Genomic DNA, 26,259 nt, shown 5'->3' with positions numbered 1-26,259 from the left:
TCAACTTTCTTTTAGATGTCTTCTTAGGCAGAAGATAGTTCGGATAATGGTCGAATAGCATTGGCACGGTTTCAGGATTAATTCGTGGTCTATCTCTATAGCGAGCTCGTTGACGATGCCGTTTACTGTCACTTTGAACGTTCTCTTGATGTAGCTCTCCTCAAAATATTTTTCGCAGACAACACACGTTGAAGTCAACTTGCGGTCCTGTCTTTTAATCAGCCGCTTCCACTACGCAAGCTGCGCAGGGTCCGATGGCACACCGAACATAGAAACCTAGTCCTGATTCGAGCGGTAGCCACTCCGACAAAGCGACACGAAACATGTCTTTTCCCTGCCCTGATGCTTTATTTTTAGCATCATTAGTCGTTGCAAATTTAATTATCTCATATGAATGCAAGAAACAGAACGACTAAAACAAAAGAACAGCGTAGCCGCGTCCAAAGCGCTCGAACCCACTGATGGCTCGGCCAGCGCAGCTGCGGCAAATCAAGGGCGCGCCGGCGGCCGACGGCGTCGACGGCACCTTTACGATGAGCAGCGCCCCTGGCGGCCAAAGTTGGAAGGCATCGCCGGCGCGGACACCTCCTCCCATTGAGAGAGCCCTCCGCACGGCACACTAGCCAGTATATTCTAGGCACTATAGAGGGGGTATTGGAACGCACCCTAAGAATCATGGGCCGGTGTGCTACTTGTTGCGACCTGGGGCCCGATCCTCGATATTCGGGAGCGGCTAAAACTGACGGTGATGGTGATGATGCCTGTCCCCTTTTTAACGGGTCGCCTCCGCCTGTCGGCGTGGCGGAGCCAAAAAAAACAAAAACAAAAAAAACAACATAATAATGCAAAACACACACACACACACACACACACACACACACACACACACACACACACACACACACACACACACACACACACACACACACACAATATCTGTTCCACGTGACCACTTAGTTCACTCTGGCACGTTCACAGCCGGAATGCTCTTCTGTTGCACCGCCCCATTCCGCCACCAGTATTCCAGGCGTCGTTTAGTGGTCTCCACTACACTTCGCTCCGTCTGGCCGAAACCCAGGGCAGCAGGGAGGGCTGAGGCCTCCGAGATCGGTGTTATACCGGGGCACTCTAGGACCACATGCCCTATCGTTTCCTCCGCCCCTCCACAGGTGCCGCAAGCGGTGCCCAGACCGCTTACGAATTTTGCGCGCCATACGCGCGTGCGGAGCACTCCGTCGCCAGGGGAGGGGCTAAAACCCGCCATGAATAATGCCAGTGTTGCCTGGATTTTTGCTGGACAGCCGCCCTGAATCCCTAGCAATCCCTAGGTCGGATTGTCCCTAGTTGGGGGCACGGCGTGCCGGCGGGCCACCGCTCATCGCCCGCCAACCGCCCTGCCTGAGGTTGCCGCCGGTGCCGCGGCGGCGGTTTGGTGCCGTGGCTTTTGTTGTAGTAAACGAGGCACGGACGGGTGCGATCGAACTGACTGGTGTGCGCGCCATGAACAACCCTGGCACATCTGCTGCGGCTTCGGTACAGAAAGGTTAGTGCCCGGTCTGTGAAAAGATTTGTTTAGTTGTAGACAAAGCATGCCAATGAAGGTGCCGCCATGTTCAAATTTTAGCTGCCCCATTTGCGTACAATGTTCGTGATTATATGCTGTCCGCTTACCGCTCTTATTTGTCACATACTGCAGGGATTTGTGCCAAGGTATGCACTTACAGCACGCGCCAATTTAGCACGGTTGAAGGCGAGCACTGCACTGTCTTATGATGCTGCTAACTGGCGCTTGATGCTTTGTCTTCTATCAACCAGATACTCACGGCACTTGTCAGTGATTAGCTGCTTAGGGCGACGAAGCTAATTTTATGCTTTTTTCGTTCTTGGCCCAGCTTCTCCATACGCTGTTCGTTTTGATCACATCCGGGTGAAATACTTGCCTATGATATCGCTCGAGCATCACTAGCTTGAAACTAGTGATACATATTGAGCACCAAAAGCTCGAAACTAGCACTGAACCTTTTACAGCCAAAAGCGGCAGCTATATGTATGATATTCTGCGTACCCTTGATGAAATTTTACCTAGTTTGCGTCGGGTACGACAAAAGGATAAGCTCTGTTGAGACAACAGAAATGATAACGTAAATACCGTTTAGACAACTCCATTGTAGCACGGAGACCACGTAGCGGTGCTGCAAAGTAATGAACTCGCTACTGAACTCCCCTTATGTGTGTGTGATTTTTTTTTTCCTGTACCTTTAGTTTCTTACACTCCTTACTAGAGCCCTGCACGGGTTGGATTTTCCAGCCCCTTCCCTGGCCCACGTTTGAAGACCATCCCGGGCCCATGGTTCCAAGCCCATCGGCAATGATTACATGTCCCGGACCCGGCCTGCGCTTCCACGACGGCCCGTGCCAAAACTGCAAAGTAAGTCTGAGCAGATGCCTTAAAAATTGCTTAACTAGCACATAACAATAAATCAAGATGAGAGACAAACCTTGCAAAATATTCTTGGTAGAGAAGGGCACAGTTAAAGCACCGACAGAAGCAAAGGCTTGGTGAAGAATATTTTGATAAGACATTTGATGTAAAGCTATCTAGCACAATGTACGTTTAAAAGGTATGGATTACGGGCATTTTAACTATGACTCCTTATAAGCAATTGGCTCTTGGTGCAAGTTCTTTGCTTAATCACCTACAAAAAGACTGCCCCTGGCAACTTTGCCCCAGGAACATGTGTGGGCAAGGGCAGAAAAAAAACGAAATTTACATATTCATTGAAGAAATCACTGCCACATTACCACATCTCTGTGGAGACGAAAAGCGGTATTGTCTGTTCATTGTGCATGTATATGTTATTGGATACGTAAAGATTCCTAACGCAATAAGCTTTTATCCTACAGCATTTACTGTAGCATAGAGACATTCTTTTGGGGGGGGGGGGGGGGGGGGGGGAGCAAAGCAGACAGTCAGAATTTTTATGAACAGATGGCTGCCTGCCAAGCAGTCAATTGAAGGTCCTTGTCCAGGGGCTGTTATGAGGCTTCAAATGTCCAGCCGTTAGCGGTAACACAAAGGTTAGAAGCTACCCTCTTGCTCACTGATTGCTGAGAAATCCTAAGTTGATGGTGTTGAGTACTTCAGTAGGCACGTGCTCAGGGGTGTGAAACTCCCTATACCTCCCAGCGGCCACGAATTACAGACGCTAGCGCCAAACTCCCCATTATAGGATTATAGCGGGAGGGGGCGCGTAAAAAATGGACTTGACGGGGGAGGCCGTATAGCGGACTGGTCCAAAAAAACGGTGCGCTGAAGGGGGTGTGGGTAGGTTGCTTCAAGCAGCGCGGGTCACGTGCGCCCGGGAAAACGCTCTGCCCGTGGATTTTCTACCGCATCATCGTTCTGCCACGGCGCGACCGGCTCGCGGCAGGAACAGTGTGATGGAAAGAAAAACCACAAGCATAGCGCTCTCGAGGGCGCAGGCGCTCGCGAGCAAGCGTACCCGACCGCAGCAAGAAATAGCACAGAGAACAGCAGGTATCGTTTCTCTTTTTTATTAACTGCACGTGAAACAGAAAATTAAAAGATGCGACAAGGTATCCCTCAGACACACGCACTTTACATAGCTAACAGTTTACAGTAGTGTTCTGTGTTCTACGCTAACATTGTAATCTTGCACGCTTGCTTTATCACTACAAAAGAACCCAGTTTGCCGGCACTGCTTCTGTCAGCATGTGTACAGTTGATATGAAATTAAATAAATGATGCACATATTCATTCTACGCATTCCATACCATCAAAGCAATGTAGAAACATGAGCAAATACCTGCGTTCTAGTTACCTAGTTTGGTATTTGATGCAAGTAATCACATGTCACTGTGCTATACATAACCAAAATGCATGATTAAAAATTTACACTACCCTTCCTGGAAGAACAGTCTTCTTCGAAACGCACGTCTCTCCACAGTACATGAAGGTAACAAGTTGAACACGAAACACAGCGGATATCGCCGACTGTAATGGCCAGCACAATCAGCAGACGAGATGGGTCCACGGAACTGGAGGTGCACGCAGACAAGTCTCTCGTCTCACGAAGGGGCGAAGAGCCAGCAGGAATGAGATGCACAGAGTAAAAGAACCGCGACGAAAAATCGCAACTCGCTCGCATTCAAAACGAGCGGAGTCGTAACGGCTGCAGCGGTTCACGCGAGGACGAAGCAAGCCACGCAGCGCAGTCGGCGGCTGCAGTGCGAGGGGAAAATTTAGGCGCGAGGGAGAAGTCCTCCTCCCAGCTTTTTCTTTCCTCCTTTCGCCCCCGCTTGCGAGAATTAGACGGGACGGAAGTGCCGCTGACTTTCCGCGGCCTGACGTGCTTATGCAAACGGGCTGTGTCATGCATGACAGGTCACAGCACTTCATAACACCTCCATTGTAGTACAGTTCGCTATCGAGTTTTGAGCCTTTTCTTTTTAACTTTTTTCACTTGTGTCATTGAATGCAGCTCGGCATGTTCGTACTAAATTACTTGGACAAAACACAGATGGGCACTGATTAAACTCTGTTTACAAATTAGCTTTCTCTCATTCTCTGTCAACATATGTACTAGTAGTGGTTTATTCATAAACCACTGGAATGATTTTAGTGCTGGAATTCCATCATCTCCAAAAGAAGCCATACACAGCTTTACCCAGCCTGGCCTGGTTCCGCCACTGCAAGCTGCAAGCCCAGGCCTGCATGTCAAGCCCGAGCCAGGTCCAGGCCCATAAAAACGGCAATTTTCCAGCCCGGCCCAGGTTTTCGGGCTGCCTGAATTCATGCTGTGCTCCATATACTGTTGAAATTATTTGCCGAGAATAAGTTCTCAGCAGGCAGTACTTTGGTAATCTTTGTTAGGAAGAAATTACATGCCATAATTTTTTTGCCCTGGAAACTTGCTTACACGACTACCTCAAAAATATCACCCAGACGTGTCCCTTGCCTGCAGTCGCTTGCTGTACAAACAGCATTGCAATTTATTTGCTGACACTATGGCGCATGTAGTGCGAAACAAAAGGAGGTCATTATTTGCTAAAAGATGATTGTGAAAGTATGAAAAATTTCAGTCACTGCTATTTTCATGGGAAAATGTCGCATGGCCTTGTATAGCCAATTAGGGCCAATTGATGAGAAATTTTTGCTCAAGATTTCTGCCAGCAGAGTAGGCACTGCTGTCATTTCTAATAGCTATTTCGTTGTTCATTCATTTGCAGCGGCACCAACATGTTCTGTTGTCTGTGTTTTGTGCACCCATATTCTGTTCGTTGCTTTAAAACATTTCTGGGTAAGTGCAGTCGAGACCGCGAGCATAGTGTTGGGCAAATTCACCAGGCGGTATGACAAAAGGAGGCAGTGTGGTGTAGAGGAATCCACTTGTGCTTGTGACAGAGACTGCAACCATGCCAGACAGGTTGCCAAGACATCGAACGAGAAGCCAGACTAGCCTATTGCTGAGCTTACCAAATGCGGAATCAAGCCAAGACTGAAGCGGCAGCTACAAATGCGGCACCGGCCGATGGCTAATGCTCTTGACTTGGTTCAAAGAGAGCTGAACCTCCACAATTTTTAATATTTCATAACAAAGGCTTTCAAGGATTTGCCTCAAGTGATTCCAGGTAGCCCTGCATGCACAAACCTTTGTCACGGATACACCTGCAAGAGACAAATAGTGGCGCGTAATTGCTCCAAGCGATGTTCTCTTTGTTTTCCTTTTTAACTTGATACCATGAAAAGCACCCTGTGTAGCAGCACCTGCTGACTTGGTCATATCATGTGGCCTTGTGTTGTCACACAACCTGACGGACAGTCATTGCAGTGCTGCGTCACCTTCCTGCCACTTGCCAGATACATGCCCATAATTTTTCATGGATGCCAGATTTTCTGCAGTATGGGACCCATCAGAATATTTTTTTGTTGCCAGAATCCAATAGTGCAGTGTTTCATGACTTTTTTGTCGCTTGTCCGGCAGCAAGAAACATTTATTGCCCAGATATTTCGATTTGAAGTTGAAGAGGTCTTTTTTCCTTCCAAGGGATTTAGACTTGGGAAAAATACCTTATGTGGTGTACTCTAGTGTCGCTGCCCTGCAGATGGCAAACTGATGTGCCAGTAAGGTCTGTGCATGCACGCTGGGACAGCAGAAAATAGAGAAATAGAAATATTACGAGATAGTTTGGCAGACTCCTATGCTTATCATAGATATGAGACATCGGTGACACTATCAACAGCCAGCAAAAGCATTCAGCACACTTGGGATGCAATTGTTTAGCGGTGAGTGAAAAATATGTGTAAAAAATGCAAGTGCACTACACAAGTAATGTAATGCGAGAGGTCTCAGCTGTTCGTGTGGTGCAATGGCTAAGACATTCAGTTAAAACTCCAAAGGACTTAGGATTAAATCCCGTACGAGGCTGTTTTTTTTTATTTATTTATTTTTTGTCGCTTTTTTTTTTTTTTCCTTAAGCACCCATGCCATTTTAAATCTTACTTTTTCCAGCCTTTCTTTTCTTTCCCAGCTCCACTCGGGTCTGTGCAGGTTTATTCTGCCCAGTAAGTTGTAACTTAATCCTGTGTGCATTTCATCCCAGATTTTTCAATAGAGAAGCGCTTACTGAGGCATGAACTTCATCAGAGGAAAACTCTGCTGCTCCACACTGCTGTGACTTCAAAGAACCAAAACATACCAAAACGAAACTGACTGCCTGTGGCACTGCCAAGCGCAAATTTTTTTTTTGCTTCCAATATTTAGCCTGTCTTTTTGCCATTTTTGAAACAAAAGTTAACAATTCAAACATGCAACAATAATACATGTTAGGCAGCCTCCGGGATCCCTTGCATGTCATTGTGCATGCATTTGCGATTTCTGTATTTCTGCAATGCCTGCATTTCTGTTCTCTTTTTTCTACCTTATAAGAGTCTTGTTTTCAGCGAAAGTGGTGTTTTTGTGATTAGGAGCCAGTATACCATCGCTGCAGGCTTACTTTTTCTTGCACCTGAAAACTTCAAACACAAATTGAGAACCTGTAATTTCTCTCTTTTTTTTTTTTTTTTTTTTGCTCACTGCGTGTTCTTTGCGAATGATGAATTTGACCACTTGCTTCACGAGGGAAGGCTCGAGGACGTTGAAGCTACTTTGATTGCCCGTCACTAGGCACAGTTATAGCAGTCTCGTAGCTCACTGGGTGCATGAGGTATTTGAGGTTACTACTCCTTATCGCCATAGACACCAGCAGGCTCAGCATATGTATCTAGGCATGCGGCTTCTTGTTGGTTGACCCCTTATCATTTATACTGCGCAGTTTGTTGAATAATGGAAGCGTACAAGTTGACGCAGGAAATGAAACACCATGCAGTCCTCATCGCGCTGGCCGCGCGCCACAGCGACTTGGAAATTGCCAACTTTCTGAATGTAGCAAAGTCTTTCGTTAACAAGGTGCGAACAGAACTGATGTGCTGTGACGGTGACGTGGCATCTGTGGCGAAAAGGAAAAAGCACACTCAGCGGTCAGACGTCGTCAGAACACCTGATTTTCTTCAGAGGCTGCAAGTCATCGTGAGTGACAACCCAGAGAAGTCAATGCGGGCCATTGCAAAGGAGCTCGATGTCGCAGAGTCAGCTGTCAGGCTTGCTGTGCACAAGGACGTGAGGTACCATTTCTGTTTCATGAGGAGGGCGCAATTCTTTTCTGGTAAAGCTCGGAAGAATAGTCTGCTCTGGTCCAAGCGCTTGCTAGGCAAGCTGAAGAGCCTGGAATGCTTTTTTTTCTTTCAGATAAAAAGAACTTCGATCAAGACCAAAAAGCTAATTGCCATAATGAAAGATGGCTTTACTGAAGCGCTAATGAGGTGCTGACAGCATTGCACACAAAAATTCTGTCTGTGATGGTGTCAGCAGCCGTCAGCAACAAGGGTGATGTCATGCTGCCGCACTGTTTTGCAGAAGGACTCCGCGTTAATGCTGCCGAGTACGCAGAGGTGCTTGCCACCGTTGTGAAGGCCTGGACTGATACTGTTTCGAAAGGAAAATGTGTCTTTCAGCAACATTCGGCTCTCGCCCACACCGCCTGCGTCACCCACGAGTGGCTGGCCAACAGCTTCCAATAACCACATCACTCCCAACTTGTGGCCTCCTAGTTGTCCAGATTTGAATCGAGAAGCCGACAAAAGACCACATAATGCAAAAAACTCTGAAGGTCGCCACTGCGAACTCAATGGGCAGTACCTCTAAGAACCACCTGATCCGTGCATGCAGCCATTTCCAAAGCTGAATTGAATTGGTTATTGCTGCAAGTGGCACATTCATTGAGTAATGTGAAAATAAACAGTTTGGTGAAAATATATATATATCTGCTGGAGATATTCTCTGCCTGAAGCCAACATTGCATCCTCAAATGCCTCGCGCACCCGGTATATTGCAAGATATGTGGCTCGAAAGTTCTGGCACAAATCAAAATGCAGTACTTATTCTGTATCTAATTTTGAGCAAATTATGTGTGTGAAAAAAAAAGAAAACGAATTCATCTCAAATTTTGACCACCGAGGTCTTCTTTATACGTCTGCAGAGCTTGCAAAGCTCGTAAACACGCTGGAAAATTCGATTTTTTTAAATTATTTCATTTCAATAATTGAGATTAAGACAAGCAGCATTCATAATTTTGCTATGTTTTTGAAAAGCCCAGAGGTTCCCGAGCCTGGACATTCTGCCCATGACAAAAAAATTACTCTTCGCATAGAGAAGTTCTACGTCCAGATGAGGCTCTGTTTTTATGTGACGTCACTAAACTAAGAGCAGAGCTCTAAACCAGAGCAGATAATGCACCTGAAGGTGAGGAGATGGAAAAAATTATGTTCTAAAGACAGCCAAAGATGGTATGAAAATCTAATAAACTACATTTGATGACACTCGCCGTATATCCGGCAGCAAAAAATCAAATAATTGCTGAGATATTGCAATAAGAAGTTGAGGTTTTTTCTTGTTCCCGCCGGTGGAATTCAAACTGTGGCCTCCAACTACGTAGTTGGAGTTGAGTGACGCACGCTATGACGTAAGCGGAGACTCCGTGATAGCTAGCGAGCCGGCGCGGCCCGCGGCGTCGCATCCCTCAAGGGCCAACTTGGCAACAGCGTACTCGCAATGACGGCCTCAGCCGAAATAAATAAAACGATAAAGAGAGTAATTTACCGAGCGATGGGCTCATAAAGGAAGAAAAAAAAAACAGAGCGCTTGTAATGCACAATACTTTACATGTTTCTCAAGCTTTTGCGCTCCTTCTTGCACTGTGTATAAACAAACCGAGCCCTCGGTCATCGCAACGCTTCCTGACATGTTTACATACAAATAAGATTTAGTTACCAGCAAAATAGTGTCCTCGCTGCTGCGCTTGTCAGTTTTGAAGCTTCGTCGCACTTTTTTCCTTCAAGGTTTGTGCTACAGCTCCGTGTTCAGCGAAAATTACGTCCACGGTAGCAGAACATGACCGAAGTGCCGGCGCCACTACATTTGCCAGCGCTGTGAAATTCCACATGTTAAAATGGATCCAGTGCACAATATAGTGCGCATAGGCATCCAGAACATTAGTTGCAAGACGTGAGAGCAGGCAGCATGCGCCGATGATCAAGAAGTTGTAATTTTTAGACCGGCAGCAGAAACACTTTATTGTAAATGGGGCCATGACATAAAAACTAGAAATATTTCGAAGGTTCTTGTGGCGCGGCGTAGCCGAGCGGTTAGCGCCGAATGTTACGGAGCAAGCAGTGCCGAGTTCGAGTCTTACCGCTTCTGCCGGTTTTTTTTTTTTTTTTAACCTTTTGTAATGTATTTCTGGTGCTTCGTTATTTTTAGTTTTTACATTTTACCCGAGGCCCTTTTTTTCGCCGGGCGATGAGCGCAATATATCGACGCTCTCCTTGGTATGAGCAGCAAGTATGCCCCTTTTGTTTATGACGCCTGCAAATAGCACGTTGAAGGTCTTGTTGACGCAGTATATGTTGGTCAGATGTGCCATGATTTAGTGAACAATTGAATGATAATGCGTTTTTCCTTCGGTACTTAGCATATGTATGCTTTTCGTGGCGTACGTAGCTGCAGTCAAGCGGTCAGGTCGCAGTCGAAGCGGCAACGGCGGCGATTTGTTGGCGCAGAAGTGTGAACGAAGGAGTGTGTCGGCGGTAGCGGATTTCGCTCGCTCGTGCCTCCGAATGCTCAAATGGGAACCATCAAGGCGCATCTGCTGCTCCAAGCTCGTAATTGAGGCGCTGCAGGTTCAAACAAACTATCCGAGTGCGCACGAAATGCCTGAGCCGAAACATAACCAAAACTGAAGTGGGCGCCTGTGGCGCCTCCAAGTATATTTTTGTATTTGCCTTGCAACGTTTACGTTGTCTTTTCGCCGTCGCTTACGTATGATAAAAGCGTGTTATCATGTTTGAGAAAAAACGTACTACCGCATTCAAACATGCAACGTAATTCGCATTTGTCAGCCTCCGGGATCCCTAGCGCGTCACGTGATTTGTTGTTGCGAGCCTCGGCCGTTTGGCTGTGGTGGCGATACCTGTATTTCTGTTATTCTTCTTTACTACCTTATAACAGCTCTGTTTTCAGTAAGAGTGGTCTTTTTGTAATCAGGAACTGGCATTCTATCGATGCAAACCCACTTCCTTTCTCTCTTTAGTGTCCCTTCAATGACTCTGCCCGCATCTTGTGTATTTTCAAATTTGGCAGCTTAATTCATTCACGTGCTCGTAGTTAATTGTATTTCAGTGACATTTTCATATAATTCTGTAGTGTTTCTTATGTTGGTACCATATGCTTGAACTATATTCACTTAAAGGGCATGACAGCTAAAATTTGAGCATAAACTGATTATTGCATTTCACTCCGTTCACGTTAATTATAAATCCTCGAAATTTGAGATTTCAGTGCAGTAGATAGTTTAAAATGAATTTTTATTATTAATAGCGAAAGCAGCTTTATGGTTTGGCAACCTTGGGCGCTGACGTCACACGATATCATCCCCATGTTTTCTGCTATTCATAGTGACTGCGGCACTCTTGCATGCATGCCGTGGATTGTGGTCACTGAGAGCCTTTTTCTTTCTTCAGCAAAAATATTTCATTCGCATATTATTTTTACTTTGGCAAGCCTTCACTATAGTGTGCAACCTTAGCGATCCTTGGACTTGTTTTGGGCTTCGTCTAGAGCATCCGCCTCGCATTCGGGAGGTACGGGGTTCGATCCCCAGTACCGCCGGGTACCCACCGGTTTCCAATGGGTACAAGATTTCCCCCGGCCTGGTGCTCGGCTCTTCTGGGGTGAAATGCTTGGGAAAAGGGGCCATGAACCAAACATGTTGGTTCAAGAAAAAAAAAAAAAAGGGCCACATAATGGGCTGTTGCCGCGCAAGGCGGACTTATTGTTGTCCGATGGCGGAACGAATCACTGCCACATCGGCGCAACTATTTTTGTTTTTTTTAATTTGCTGTATTGTTAATCAGGACATTTCCCTTTGTATGCGTCGTAACGTGTTGCCTGTTGCGAGCTGCACATGGGAGACGAGGCCTTGTCAGGTTACACACCTTTTGCCTCGTCTTCCACTTTCACTTGAAAGGAAATAAAGTGAACTGAACTGAAGATTGTCGAGAAAGCCAAAATAGATGTGCTCATGCTGTATTATTTAAGCATACAATCTGAAGCACATTATTTTTACGTTTTGAGAGTTAGTTTGTTAGCAACAAGCGCTCCCATATATAAAAAGGCACATGTCCAACGTTTCCTTCCTGGTCTTAAATCGGCAACCAATCAGCAACACAGTTGATATGAATCGAAGTTCGGTTTACATCCGGCTTCTGTTTTGGTGAGCAGTCAATGTTACGTCGGGTTCACAACATTTTATTTAACTTCGTCCGGCCCCAGCCGTGACAACACTCAAGAAAAACACACACCGCATTCCACTGCACTGCTGATATGTGTGACGCCAGTCTCCCACGCCTGGTTACTAGTCTGGAGCACACTCGCACCACACCGCGGCAGGAACGCGCAACTGCCCCACCGCTAAACTCCGAACACAACACTCCTCCACCCTTAGTTCGGACTCAACAGTCGGCCAGAGCCAGCACAAAGTCCCGCAGATGGGACGGAGCCTTCCGAGCTCGAAGTGAGCGACGTAGGGTTGGTGGCTCAGCAGGGTCACTTTTCTCCCCTGAAGACAGTGGTAGAGGCATAGCCATTGGTACTGTTTGTGGTGTGACAGTATCGTCAGAGGAAGGTTCAGCTGTTGGCTGCTCCTCCACTGGTTGGTCTTCAGGTGGCTCGCTGCTCACTACTTCGGGTGGTGTTCCCTGCATAGGACAAGCTTCTTCCGGTGGCCCTCCTTGTGAGGGGCAGACTTCTGGCTGCTGTTCTGTGGGTACTGGTCCTTCACCTATGCAAGGGGTAGCGGCCCGTCGACGGAGCTGGTCCACATGCCGGCGCAACACTCGGCCATCTGGCAGCGTAACTTCGTAGGAGATTGGGCCTGTGGCTCGGGCTACCACAGCAGAGACCCATGGAGGCCCCTGGCCATAGTTGCGTGCAAACACCGGGTCTTCAGGTTGGAATGAACGTGGCATCGGCAGTGTTCCTGTATGCTGGGAAGACCTGTCTGGGGCCCTGTCCGGATGCAACCGGTCCAGCATGGTTAACAGCCGGCGGCCCATCAAAAGTTCGGCTGGTGATCGCCCTGTGCCTGTGTGCGGGGTTACATGTTGCTGTAACATGAAATCTGCTAGCCGCCGTGACCAATTCCCCTGAATAATGCGGGACAGTGCTTCTTTAGTGGTTCGCACCATCCTTTCAGCTTGACCATTTGTGGACGGGTGAAAGGGTGCAGAAGTCACCTGACGTATTAGGTTGGCATCGAGAAACCCCCGAAACTCGGCAGACGTAAACTGAGGCCCGTTGTCAGACACGATAGTGGCTGGAAGGCCATGTGTTGCAAACAGCTTCCGCAGAGCGTTGACCACAGTGAGTGATGTCATCGATGAAACTGGAATGACCTCCAGCCACTTTGAATACGAGTCCACCACGATCAAGAACGTCTGTCCTTGGAACGGCCCTGCAAAGTCAATGTGTAGGCGGGACCATGGTGTCCGCGTCGTCTCCCATGGATGGACTGGTGCTCTGGGCATCTCTGGCCGTGTCTCCTGACATGGAGAGCATCGTCGCACCCATTCCTCAATAGCTGCATCGATTCCCGGCCACCATACATAACTGCGGGCAAGTGCCTTCATCCGAACAATTCCTGGGTGCCCGGCATGCAAGGCTTCAAGAATCCTGGAATGTAACTTCTGCGGAATAACTACACGGTCACCCCACAGTAAACAGCCCTTGTGGGCCGATAGTTCATTTTGCCTGACCACGAATGGTGTGAACTCAGAACTAATGCTATGCTTTGGTGGCCACCCCTTCCATGCCCAGTTGAGTACACGGGATATTATACGGTCCTTGGCAGAATACGTGGCAATGTGAGCCGCATGGAGTGGGGGTTCTGGAAGAGTGTCCAAGAGCATAATGATCTCAGCTGGGGACGGATCCTCGGGTTGCTGGTTTGTCAGGGGAATTCTGCTGAGGCCGTCCGCGTGGCCCAGCTGTTTTCCAGGCTGGTGAAGGAGAGAGTATTGGTACCCATTCAGAAAAATGGACCAGCGCAGCATCCGAGGGGACAACATCTGCGGCGTCTGGCGGTCTGGTGCAAACAATCCCAGAAGTGGCTTGTGGTCCGTGTGGATCTGAAACGGCCGGCCATATACATAGTCGTGGAACTTGTTGCTGGAACCTCGGAAGAAGAGCTGCTCAGTCGTCTTCGTGAAGTTCTCAGAAGGTTCCAAGATGTGGGGCTTAAGGTCAAGAAAGAGAAATGCCAGCTTGGGGTGGCTGAAGTAGATTTTTTGGGGTTTAGAGTCGACGCCGAGGGAATTCATCCAATGCCGGAGAAGACTCAAGCGATTGTGAAGGCACCACGTCCTGCAGGCAAGACAGAGCTACAGGCATTCCTGGGGCTCCTCAACTTTTATCATGCATTTCTGCCCCATAAGGCAACTGTCGCAGAACCACTGCATCGGCTCTTGAACAAAAATGCGCCCTGGGTCTGGGGTCACACACAGCAGAGAGCGTTTGATAATGTGAAGCACCTCCTGTCATCCAACCAGGTCTTGGTGCATTTTGATGAGAACAAACCACTCATTCTGGCTTGTGATGCCTCACCATATGGAATAGGGGCTGTGCTAAGTCACAAAATGCCAGATGGCAGAGAAGCACCAATTGCATTCTACTCAAGGACGCTGTCTACTACTGAGCGGAATTATGCTCAGATTGATAAAGAGGCACTTGCAGTAGTTGCAGGCGTAAAAAAGTTCCACGACTATGTATATGGCCGGCCGTTTCAGATCCACACGGACCACAAGCCACTTCTGGGATTGTTTGCACCAGACCGCCAGACGCCGCAGATGTTGTCCCCTCGGATGCTGCGCTGGTCCATTTTTCTGAATGGGTACCAATACTCTCTCCTTCACCAGCCTGGAAAACAGCTGGGCCACGCGGACGGCCTCAGCAGAATTCCCCTGACAAACCAGCAACCCGAGGATCCGTCCCCAGCTGAGATCATTATGCTCTTGGACACTCTTCCAGAACCCCCACTCCATGCGGCTCACATTGCCACGTATTCTGCCAAGGACCGTATAATATCCCGTGTACTCAACTGGGCATGGAAGGGGTGGCCACCAAAGCATAGCATTAGTTCTGAGTTCACACCATTCGTGGTCAGGCAAAATGAACTATCGGCCCACAAGGGCTGTTTACTGTGGGGTGACCGTGTAGTTATTCCGCAGAAGTTACATTCCAGGATTCTTGAAGCCTTGCATGCCGGGCACCCAGGAATTGTTCGGATGAAGGCACTTGCCCGCAGTTATGTATGGTGGCCGGGAATCGATGCAGCTATTGAGGAATGGGTGCGACGATGCTCTCCATGTCAGGAGACACGGCCAGAGATGCCCAGAGCACCAGTCCATCCATGGGAGACGACGCGGACACCATGGTCCCGCCTACACATTGACTTTGCAGGGCCGTTCCAAGGACAGACGTTCTTGATCGTGGTGGACTCGTATTCAAAGTGGCTGGAGGTCATTCCAGTTTCATCGATGACATCACTCACTGTGATCAACGCTCTGCGGAAGCTGTTTGCAACACATGGCCTTCCAGCCACTATCGTGTCTGACAACGGGCCTCAGTTTACGTCTGCCGAGTTTCGGGGGTTTCTCGATGCCAACCTAATACGTCAGGTGACTTCTGCACCCTTTCACCCGTCCACAAATGGTCAAGCTGAAAGGATGGTGCGAACCACTAAAGAAGCACTGTCCCGCATTATTCAGGGGAATTGGTCACGGCGGCTAGCAGATTTCATGTTACAGCAACATGTAACCCCGCACACAGGCACAGGGCGATCACCAGCCGAACTTTTGATGGGCCGCCGGCTGTTAACCATGCTGGACCGGTTGCATCCGGACAGGGCCCCAGACAGGTCTTCCCAGCATACAGGAACGCTGCCGATGCCACGTTCATTCCAACCTGAAGACCCGGTGTTTGCACGCAACTATGGCCAGGGGCCTCCATGGGTCTCTGCTGTGGTAGCCCGAGCCACAGGCCCAATCTCCTACGAAGTTACGCTGCCAGATGGCCGAGTGTTGCGCCGGCATGTGGACCAGCTCCGTCGACGGGCCGCTACCCCTTGCATAGGTGAAGGACCAGTACCCACAGAACAGCAGCCAGAAGTCTGCCCCTCACAAGGAGGGCCACCGGAAGAAGCTTGTCCTATGCAGGGAACACCACCCGAAGTAGTGAGCAGCGAGCCACCTGAAGACCAACCAGTGGAGGAGCAGCCAACAGCTGAACCTTCCTCTGACGATACTGTCACACCACAAACAGTACCAATGGCTATGCCTCTACCACTGTCTTCAGGGGAGAAAAGTGACCCTGCTGAGCCACCAACCCTACGTCGCTCACTTCGAGCTCGGAAGGCTCCGTCCCATCTGCGGGACTTTGTGCTGGCTCTGGCCGACTGTTGAGTCCGAACTAAGGGTGGAGGAGTGTTGTGTTCGGAGTTTAGCGGTGGGGCAGTTGCGCGTTCCTGCCGCGGTGTGGTGCGAGTGTGCTCCAGACTAGTAACCAGGCGTGGGAGACTGGCGTCACACATATCAGCAGTGCAGTGGAATGCGGTGTGTGTTTTTCTTGAGTGTTGTCACGGCTGGGGCCGGACGAAGTTAAATAAAATGTTGTGAACCCGACGTAACATTGACTGCTCACCAAAACAGAAGCCGGATGTAAACCGAACTTCGATTCATATCAACTGTGTTGCTGATTGGTTGCCGATTTAAGACCAGGAAGGAAACGTTGGACATGTGCCTTTTTATATATGGGAGCGCTTGTTGCTAACAAACTAACTCTCAAAACGTAAAAATAATGTGCTTCAGATTGTATGCTTAAATAATACAGCATGAGCACATCTATTTTGGCTTTCTCGACAATCTTCAGTTCAGTTCACTTTATTTCCTTTCAAGTGAAAGTGGAAGACGAGGCAAAAGGTGTGTAACCTGACAAGGCCTCGTCTCCCATGTGCAGCTCGCAACAGGCAACACGTTACGACGCATACAAAGGGAAATGTCCTGATTAACAATACAGCAAATTAAAAAAACAAAAATAGTTGCGCCGATGTGGCAGTGATTCGTTCCGCCATCGGACAACAATAAGTCCGCCTTGCGCGGCAACAGCCCATTATGTGGCCCTTTTTTTTTTTTTTCTTGAACCAACATGTTTGGTTCATGGCCCCTTTTCCCAAGCATTTCACCCCAGAAGAGCCGAGCACCAGGCCGGGGGAAATCTTGTACCCATTGGAAACCGGTGGGTACCCGGCGGTACTGGGGATCGAACCCCGTACCTCCCGAATGCGAGGCGGATGCTCTAGACGAAGCCCAAAACAAGTCCAAGGATCGCTAAGGTTGCACACTATAGTGAAGGCTTGCCAAAGTAAAAATAATATGCGAATGAAATATTTTTGCTGAAGAAAGAAAAAGGCTCTCAGTGACCACAATCCACGGCATGCATGCAAGAGTGCCGCAGTCACTATGAATAGCAGAAAACATGGGGATGATATCGTGTGACGTCAGCGCCCAAGGTTGCCAAACCATAAAGCTGCTTTCGCTATTAATAATAAAAATTCATTTTAAACTATCTACTGCACTGAAATCTCAAATTTCGAGGATTTATAATTAACGTGAACGGAGTGAAATGCAATAATCAGTTTATGCTCAAATTTTAGCTGTCATGCCCTTTAAGTGAATATAGTTCAAGCATATGGTACCAACATAAGAAACACTACAGAATTATATGAAAATGTCACTGAAATACAATTAACTACGAGCACGTGAATGAATTAAGCTGCCAAATTTGAAAATACACAAGATGCGGGCAGAGTCATTGAAGGGACACTAAAGAGAGAAAGGAAGTGGGTTTGCATCGATAGAATGCCAGTTCCTGATTACAAAAAGACCACTCTTACTGAAAACAGAGCTGTTATAAGGTAGTAAAGAAGAATAACAGAAATACAGGTATCGCCACCACAGCCAAACGGCCGAGGCTCGCAACAACAAATCACGTGACGCGCTAGGGATCCCGGAGGCTGACAAATGCGAATTACGTTGCATGTTTGAATGCGGTAGTACGTTTTTTCTCAAACATGATAACACGCTTTTATCATACGTAAGCGACGGCGAAAAGACAACGTAAACGTTGCAAGGCAAATACAAAAATATACTTGGAGGCGCCACAGGCGCCCACTTCAGTTTTGGTTATGTTTCGGCTCAGGCATTTCGTGCGCACTCGGATAGTTTGTTTGAACCTGCAGCGCCTCAATTACGAGCTTGGAGCAGCAGATGCGCCTTGATGGTTCCCATTTGAGCATTCGGAGGCACGAGCGAGCGAAATCCGCTACCGCCGACACACTCCTTCGTTCACACTTCTGCGCCAACAAATCGCCGCCGTTGCCGCTTCGACTGCGACCTGACCGCTTGACTGCAGCTACGTACGCCACGAAAAGCATACATATGCTAAGTACCGAAGGAAAAACGCATTATCATTCAATTGTTCACTAAATCATGGCACATCTGACCAACATATACTGCGTCAACAAGACCTTCAACGTGCTATTTGCAGGCGTCATAAACAAAAGGGGCATACTTGCTGCTCATACCAAGGAGAGCGTCGATATATTGCGCTCATCGCCCGGCGAAAAAAAGGGCCTCGGGTAAAATGTAAAAACTAAAAATAACGAAGCACCAGAAATACATTACAAAAGGTTAAAAAAAAAAAAAAAAAACCGGCAGAAGCGGTTAGACTCGAACTCGGCACTGCTTGCTCCGTAACATTCGGCGCTAACCGCTCGGCTACGCCGCGCCACAAGAACCTTCGAAATATTTCTAGTTTTTATGTCATGGCCCCATTTACAATAAAGTGTTTCTGCTGCCGGTCTAAAAATTACAACTTCTTGATCATCGGCGCATGCTGCCTGCTCTCACGTCTTGCAACTAATGTTCTGGATGCCTATGCGCACTATATTGTGCACTGGATCCATTTTAACATGTGGAATTTCACAGCGCTGGCAAATGTAGTGGCGCCGGCACTTCGGTCATGTTCTGCTACCGTGGACGTAATTTTCGCTGAACACGGAGCTGTAGCACAAACCTTGAAGGAAAAAAGTGCGACGAAGCTTCAAAACTGACAAGCGCAGCAGCGAGGACACTATTTTGCTGGTAACTAAATCTTATTTGTATGTAAACATGTCAGGAAGCGTTGCGATGACCGAGGGCTCGGTTTGTTTATACACAGTGCAAGAAGGAGCGCAAAAGCTTGAGAAACATGTAAAGTATTGTGCATTACAAGCGCTCTGTTTTTTTTTTTCTTCCTTTATGAGCCCATCGCTCGGTAAATTACTCTCTTTATCGTTTTATTTATTTCGGCTGAGGCCGTCATTGCGAGTACGCTGTTGCCAAGTTGGCCCTTGAGGGATGCGACGCCGCGGGCCGCGCCGGCTCGCTAGCTATCACGGAGTCTCCGCTTACGTCATAGCGTGCGTCACTCAACTCCAACTACGTAGTTGGAGGCCACAGTTTGAATTCCACCGGCGGGAACAAGAAAAAACCTCAACTTCTTATTGCAATATCTCAGCAATTATTTGATTTTTTGCTGCCGGATATACGGCGAGTGTCATCAAATGTAGTTTATTAGATTTTCATACCATCTTTGGCTGTCTTTAGAACATAATTTTTTCCATCTCCTCACCTTCAGGTGCATTATCTGCTCTGGTTTAGAGCTCTGCTCTTAGTTTAGTGACGTCACATAAAAACAGAGCCTCATCTGGACGTAGAACTTCTCTATGCGAAGAGTAATTTTTTTGTCATGGGCAGAATGTCCAGGCTCGGGAACCTCTGGGCTTTTCAAAAACATAGCAAAATTATGAATGCTGCTTGTCTTAATCTCAATTATTGAAATGAAATAATTTAAAAAAATCGAATTTTCCAGCGTGTTTACGAGCTTTGCAAGCTCTGCAGACGTATAAAGAAGACCTCGGTGGTCAAAATTTGAGATGAATTCGTTTTCTTTTTTTTTCACACACATAATTTGCTCAAAATTAGATACAGAATAAGTACTGCATTTTGATTTGTGCCAGAACTTTCGAGCCACATATCTTGCAATATACCGGGTGCGCGAGGCATTTGAGGATGCAATGTTGGCTTCAGGCAGAGAATATCTCCAGCAGATATATATATATTTTCACCAAACTGTTTATTTTCACATTACTCAATGAATGTGCCACTTGCAGCAATAACCAATTCAATTCAGCTTCGGAAATGGCTGCATGCACGGATCAGGTGGTTCTTAGAGGTACTGCCCATTGAGTTCGCAGTGGCGACCTTCAGAGATTTTTGTATTATGTGGCCTTCTGTCCGCTTCTCTCTCAACGATGCCGAGTGGATTCAAATCTGGACAACTAGGAGGCCACAAGTTGGAAGTGATGTGGTTATTGGAAGTTGTTGGCCAGCCACTCGTGGGTGACGCAGGCGGTGTGGGCGAGAGCCGAATGTTGCTGAAAGACACATTTTCCTTTCGAAACAGTATCAGTCCAGGCCTTCACAACGGTGGCAAGCACCTCTGCGTACTCGGCAGCATTAACGCGGAGTCCTTCTGCAAAACAGTGCGGCAGCATGACATCACCCTTGTTGCTGACGGCTGCTGACACCATCACAGACAGAATTTTTGTGTGCAATGCTGTCAGCACCTCATTAGCGCTTCAGTAAAGCCATCTTTCATTATGGCAATTAGCTTTTTGGTCTTGATCGAAGTTCTTTTTATCTGAAAGAAAAAAAAGCATTCCAGGCTCTTCAGCTTGCCTAGCAAGCGCTTGGACCAGAGCAGACTATTCTTCCGAGCTTTACCAGAAAAGAATTGCGCCCTCCTCATGAAACAGAAATGGTACCTCACGTCCTTGTGCACAGCAAGCCTGACAGCTGACTCTGCGACATCGAGCTCCTTTGCAATGGCCCGCATTGACTTCTCTGGGTTGTCACTCACGATGACTTGCAGCCTCTGAAGAAAATCAGGTGTTCTGACGACGTCTGACCGCTGAGTGTGCTTTTTCCTTTTCGCCACAGATGCCACGTCACCGTCACAGCACATCAGTTCTGTTCGCACCTTGTTAACGAAAGACTTTGCTACATTCAGAAAGTTGGCAATTTCCAAGTCGCTGTGGCGCGCGGCCAGCGCGATGAGGACTGCATGGTGTTTCATTTCCTGCGTCAACTTGTACGCTTCCATTATTCAACAAACTGCGCAGTATAAATGATAAGGGGTCAACCAACAAGAAGCCGCATGCCTAGATACATATGCTGAGCCTGCTGGTGTCTATGGCGATAAGGAGTAGTAACCTCAAATACCTCATGCACCCAGTGAGCTACGAGACTGCTATAACTGTGCCTAGTGACGGGCAATCAAAGTAGCTTCAACGTCCTCGAGCCTTCCCTCGTGAAGCAAGTGGTCAAATTCATCATTCGCAAAGAACACGCAGTGAGCAAAAAAAAAAAAAAAAAAAAGAGAGAAATTACAGGTTCTCAATTTGTGTTTGAAGTTTTCAGGTGCAAGAAAAAGTAAGCCTGCAGCGATGGTATACTGGCTCCTAATCACAAAAACACCACTTTCGCTGAAAACAAGACTCTTATAAGGTAGAAAAAAGAGAACAGAAATGCAGGCATTGCAGAAATACAGAAATCGCAAATGCATGCACAATGACATGCAAGGGATCCCGGAGGCTGCCTAACATGTATTATTGTTGCATGTTTGAATTGTTAACTTTTGTTTCAAAAATGGCAAAAAGACAGGCTAAATATTGGAAGCAAAAAAAAAATTTGCGCTTGGCAGTGCCACAGGCAGTCAGTTTCGTTTTGGTATGTTTTGGTTCTTTGAAGTCACAGCAGTGTGGAGCAGCAGAGTTTTCCTCTGATGAAGTTCATGCCTCAGTAAGCGCTTCTCTATTGAAAAATCTGGGATGAAATGCACACAGGATTAAGTTACAACTTACTGGGCAGAATAAACCTGCACAGACCCGAGTGGAGCTGGGAAAGAAAAGAAAGGCTGGAAAAAGTAAGATTTAAAATGGCATGGGTGCTTAAGGAAAAAAAAAAAAAAGCGACAAAAAATAAATAAATAAAAAAAAACAGCCTCGTACGGGATTTAATCCTAAGTCCTTTGGAGTTTTAACTGAATGTCTTAGCCATTGCACCACACGAACAGCTGAGACCTCTCGCATTACATTACTTGTGTAGTGCACTTGCATTTTTTACACATATTTTTCACTCACCGCTAAACAATTGCATCCCAAGTGTGCTGAATGCTTTTGCTGGCTGTTGATAGTGTCACCGATGTCTCATATCTATGATAAGCATAGGAGTCTGCCAAACTATCTCGTAATATTTCTATTTCTCTATTTTCTGCTGTCCCAGCGTGCATGCACAGACCTTACTGGCACATCAGTTTGCCATCTGCAGGGCAGCGACACTAGAGTACACCACATAAGGTATTTTTCCCAAGTCTAAATCCCTTGGAAGGAAAAAAGACCTCTTCAACTTCAAATCGAAATATCTGGGCAATAAATGTTTCTTGCTGCCGGACAAGCGACAAAAAAGTCATGAAACACTGCACTATTGGATTCTGGCAACAAAAAAATATTCTGATGGGTCCCATACTGCAGAAAATCTGGCATCCATGAAAAATTATGGGCATGTATCTGGCAAGTGGCAGGAAGGTGACGCAGCACTGCAATGACTGTCCGTCAGGTTGTGTGACAACACAAGGCCACATGATATGACCAAGTCAGCAGGTGCTGCTACACAGGGTGCTTTTCATGGTATCAAGTTAAAAAGGAAAACAAAGAGAACATCGCTTGGAGCAATTACGCGCCACTATTTGTCTCTTGCAGGTGTATCCGTGACAAAGGTTTGTGCATGCAGGGCTACCTGGAATCACTTGAGGCAAATCCTTGAAAGCCTTTGTTATGAAATATTAAAAATTGTGGAGGTTCAGCTCTCTTTGAACCAAGTCAAGAGCATTAGCCATCGGCCGGTGCCGCATTTGTAGCTGCCGCTTCAGTCTTGGCTTGATTCCGCATTTGGTAAGCTCAGCAATAGGCTAGTCTGGCTTCTCGTTCGATGTCTTGGCAACCTGTCTGGCATGGTTGCAGTCTCTGTCACAAGCACAAGTGGATTCCTCTACACCACACTGCCTCCTTTTGTCATACCGCCTGGTGAATTTGCCCAACACTATGCTCGCGGTCTCGACTGCACTTACCCAGAAATGTTTTAAAGCAACGAACAGAATATGGGTGCACAAAACACAGACAACAGAACATGTTGGTGCCGCTGCAAATGAATGAACAACGAAATAGCTATTAGAAATGACAGCAGTGCCTACTCTGCTGGCAGAAATCTTGAGCAAAAATTTCTCATCAATTGGCCCTAATTGGCTATACAAGGCCATGCGACATTTTCCCATGAAAATAGCAGTGACTGAAATTTTTCATACTTTCACAATCATCTTTTAGCAAATAATGACCTCCTTTTGTTTCGCACTACATGCGCCATAGTGTCAGCAAATAAATTGCAATGCTGTTTGTACAGCAAGCGACTGCAGGCAAGGGACACGTCTGGGTGATATTTTTGAGGTAGTCGTGTAAGCAAGTTTCCAGGGCAAAAAAATTATGGCATGTAATTTCTTCCTAACAAAGATTACCAAAGTACTGCCTGCTGAGAACTTATTCTCGGCAAATAATTTCAACAGTATATGGAGCACAGCATGAATTCAGGCAGCCCGAAAACCTGGGCCGGGCTGGAAAATTGCCGTTTTTATGGGCCTGGACCTGGCTCGGGCTTGACATGCAGGCCTGGGCTTGCAGCTTGCAGTGGCGGAACCAGGCCAGGCTGGGTAAAGCTGTGTATGGCTTCTTTTGGAGATGATGGAATTCCAGCACTAAAATCATTCCAGTGGTTTATGAATAAACCACTACTAGTACATATGTTGACAGAGAATGAGAGAAAGCTAATTTGTAAACAGAGTTTAATCAGTGCCCATCTGTGTTTTGTCCAAGTAATTTAGTACGAACATGCCGAGCTGCATTCAATGACACAAGTGAAAAAAGTTAAAAAGAAAAGGCTCAAAACTCGATAGCGAACTGTACTACAATGGAGGTGTTATGAAGTGCTGTGACCTGTCATGCATGACACAGCCCGTTTGCATAAGCACGTCAGGCCGCGGAAAGTCAGCGGCACTTCCGTCCCGTCTAATTCTCGCAAGCGGGGGCGAAAGGAGGAAAGAAAAAGCTGGGAGGAGGACTTCTCCCTCGCGCCTAAATTTTCCCCTCGCACTGCAGCCGCCGACTGCGCTGCGTGGCTTGCTTCGTCCTCGCGTGAACCGCTGCAGCCGTTACGACTCCGCTCGTTTTGAATGCGAGCGAGTTGCGATTTTTCGTCGCGGTTCTTTTACTCTGTGCATCTCATTCCTGCTGGCTCTTCGCCCCTTCGTGAGACGAGAGACTTGTCTGCGTGCACCTCCAGTTCCGTGGACCCATCTCGTCTGCTGATTGTGCTGGCCATTACAGTCGGCGATATCCGCTGTGTTTCGTGTTCAACTTGTTACCTTCATGTACTGTGGAGAGACGTGCGTTTCGAAGAAGACTGTTCTTCCAGGAAGGGTAGTGTAAATTTTTAATCATGCATTTTGGTTATGTATAGCACAGTGACATGTGATTACTTGCATCAAATACCAAACTAGGTAACTAGAACGCAGGTATTTGCTCATGTTTCTACATTGCTTTGATGGTATGGAATGCGTAGAATGAATATGTGCATCATTTATTTAATTTCATATCAACTGTACACATGCTGACAGAAGCAGTGCCGGCAAACTGGGTTCTTTTGTAGTGATAAAGCAAGCGTGCAAGATTACAATGTTAGCGTAGAACACAGAACACTACTGTAAACTGTTAGCTATGTAAAGTGCGTGTGTCTGAGGGATACCTTGTCGCATCTTTTAATTTTCTGTTTCACGTGCAGTTAATAAAAAAGAGAAACGATACCTGCTGTTCTCTGTGCTATTTCTTGCTGCGGTCGGGTACGCTTGCTCGCGAGCGCCTGCGCCCTCGAGAGCGCTATGCTTGTGGTTTTTCTTTCCATCACACTGTTCCTGCCGCGAGCCGGTCGCGCCGTGGCAGAACGATGATGCGGTAGAAAATCCACGGGCAGAGCGTTTTCCCGGGCGCACGTGACCCGCGCTGCTTGAAGCAACCTACCCACACCCCCTTCAGCGCACCGTTTTTTTGGACCAGTCCGCTATACGGCCTCCCCCGTCAAGTCCATTTTTTACGCGCCCCCTCCCGCTATAATCCTATAATGGGGAGTTTGGCGCTAGCGTCTGTAATTCGTGGCCGCTGGGAGGTATAGGGAGTTTCACACCCCTGAGCACGTGCCTACTGAAGTACTCAACACCATCAACTTAGGATTTCTCAGCAATCAGTGAGCAAGAGGGTAGCTTCTAACCTTTGTGTTACCGCTAACGGCTGGACATTTGAAGCCTCATAACAGCCCCTGGACAAGGACCTTCAATTGACTGCTTGGCAGGCAGCCATCTGTTCATAAAAATTCTGACTGTCTGCTTTGCTCCCCCCCCCCCCCCCCCAAAAGAATGTCTCTATGCTACAGTAAATGCTGTAGGATAAGAGCTTATTGCGTTAGGAATCTTTACGTATCCAATAACATATACATGCACAATGAACAGACAATACCGCTTTTCGTCTCCACAGAGATGTGGTAATGTGGCAGTGATTTCTTCAATGAATATGTAAATTTCGTTTTTTTTCTGCCCTTGCCCACACATGTTCCTGGGGCAAAGTTGCCAGGGGCAGTCTTTTTGTAGGTGATTAAGCAAAGAACTTGCACCAAGAGCCAATTGCTTATAAGGAGTCATAGTTAAAATGCCCGTAATCCATACCTTTTAAATGTACATTGTGCTAGATAGCTTTACATCAAATGTCTTATCAAAATATTCTTCACCAAGCCTTTGCTTCTGTCGGTGCTTTAACTGTGCCCTTCTCTACCAAGAATATTTTGCAAGGTTTGTCTCTCATCTTGATTTATTGTTATGTGCTAGTTAAGCAATTTTTAAGGCATCTGCTCAGACTTACTTTGCAGTTTTGGCACGGGCCGTCGTGGAAGCGCAGGCCGGGTCCGGGACATGTAATCATTGCCGATGGGCTTGGAACCATGGGCCCGGGATGGTCTTCAAACGTGGGCCAGGGAAGGGGCTGGAAAATCCAACCCGTGCAGGGCTCTAGTAAGGAGTGTAAGAAACTAAAGGTACAGGAAAAAAAAAATCACACACACATAAGGGGAGTTCAGTAGCGAGTTCATTACTTTGCAGCACCGCTACGTGGTCTCCGTGCTACAATGGAGTTGTCTAAACGGTATTTACGTTATCATTTCTGTTGTCTCAACAGAGCTTATCCTTTTGTCGTACCCGACGCAAACTAGGTAAAATTTCATCAAGGGTACGCAGAATATCATACATATAGCTGCCGCTTTTGGCTGTAAAAGGTTCA

General features: G+C 47.2%; 1 long non-coding RNA gene across 4 annotated transcripts in view; it reads left to right on the top strand.

The window, feature by feature from the left end:
- Positions 1 to 919: 919 nt before the first annotated feature.
- LOC146171921 (uncharacterized) overlaps positions 920 to 26,259 on the top strand; it is a 49,638-nt gene continuing 24,298 nt past the window's right edge. The window contains exons 1-3 of one of the 4 annotated variants that reach the window (XR_014702683.1): positions 1,270 to 1,543; positions 2,263 to 2,428; positions 7,977 to 8,122. This is a non-coding gene — a long non-coding RNA (uncharacterized LOC146171921). Of the gene's footprint in view, positions 1,544 to 2,262; positions 2,429 to 4,643; positions 8,130 to 26,259 lie in introns of those variants that run through there. The other 3 variants (XR_014702679.1, XR_014702680.1, XR_014702682.1) reach the window with 3 other exon arrangements.

Source organism: Amblyomma maculatum, unplaced genomic scaffold (assembly GCF_055883805.1).
Source record: "Amblyomma maculatum isolate TAMU_Amacu unplaced genomic scaffold, ASM5588380v1 scaffold_15, whole genome shotgun sequence".
Lineage (NCBI taxonomy): Eukaryota > Metazoa > Arthropoda > Arachnida > Ixodida > Ixodidae > Amblyomma > Amblyomma maculatum.
This window is presented reverse-complemented; position numbering and strand designations above follow the sequence as displayed.